Raw genomic sequence first — 1289 nt, forward strand, 5'->3', positions numbered from 1 at the left:
AAGGAAGGAAGGAAGGAAGGAAGGAAGGAAGGAAGGAAGGAAGGAAGAAAAGAAGGACTAGATTTAGTAGTAAGGCTCTCTCCTTAGCAGCCACCTACAGAGCCATTTCTGAAGAATGGCTGGGGAAAAGATCAGATTGTAGAAGAGTTAAAAATAGCAAAGATAGACTATTTTTAGCTTTGGCTTATGTTTTCTGCCTAGCAAGGTCAAACCATGTAACAAAGATATGACCTAACCCAGTATTTCTGAGACTCTTCCACCAAAATATTGCTTATAGCAAAATGGGGTGTGAATCTATGCATGTCTAGGGGGATAGGATCCTACAACTACAAAATTTCTCTAGCTTTATCCTAGTAATTCTTCTAAATTTGTGTTTGTTATAGTATGAAAATAGCAGTTTTCAGCCCCAAAAAAATCTTTTGAAAAAAAACCATACTCCCAGGAAAATGTAAGATATTTAAACGGTGGCCTCAGGGAGTTCTGCAGGGTGCATATAAACACTAGTTTGAGAAGCAAGGACTCACTCCAAGTTTTGTGTAGGAAAATGTACCTTTATTTCAATTACTTCACAGAGATTGTGTCACAGTTTACCTCAGGCGTGGTGGCTCACACCTGTAATCCCAGCACTTTGGGAGGCCAAGGCGGGCAGATCACGAGGTCAAGAGATCAAGACCATCCTGGCCAACATGGTGAAACCCCATCTGTACTAAAAATACAAAAAAAAATTAGCTGGGCATGGTGGCACATGCCTGTAGTCCCAGCTGCTCGGGAGGCTGAGGCAGGAGAATCTCTTGAACCCAGGAGCGGAGGTTGCAGTGAACGGAGATCACGCCACGCCACTGTACTCCAGCCTGGTGACAGAGCGAGACTCCACCTCAAAAAAAAAAAAAAAAAAAAAGAAAGAAAGAAAGAAAGAAAAGAAATGACACAAAAAAGGGGAAGTTATCCAAGAAGGCAAGAAGGCAATGTTGACCTGGAGAACAGATGCTGGACCAAAGTAGAACTCACATTCTACTCCTGGATCACCGTAAAATGATAGTACAAGTTTGGGCAATCACTTAAAGGCTGTGAGCCTCAGTTTCTACTTCTGTGAAATAAAGGAGCTGATGTGCACGCTTAGTAAATTCCTTTCCCATCATAACTTTCTTCTCTGTTTGCCAATGTTAACATTAAATGGGCTGAAAGGAAAGGAACAGAGACGTTAAAACCCTTTCAGAACCAGTGCTAAATGCAACTATGTTCAAGAATTTTGAACTATGTTCAAAGAGTAACCGTTTTCCTACAAGGCT

This window comes from Piliocolobus tephrosceles, chromosome 6, assembly GCF_002776525.5.
Source record: "Piliocolobus tephrosceles isolate RC106 chromosome 6, ASM277652v3, whole genome shotgun sequence".
Lineage (NCBI taxonomy): Eukaryota > Metazoa > Chordata > Mammalia > Primates > Cercopithecidae > Piliocolobus > Piliocolobus tephrosceles.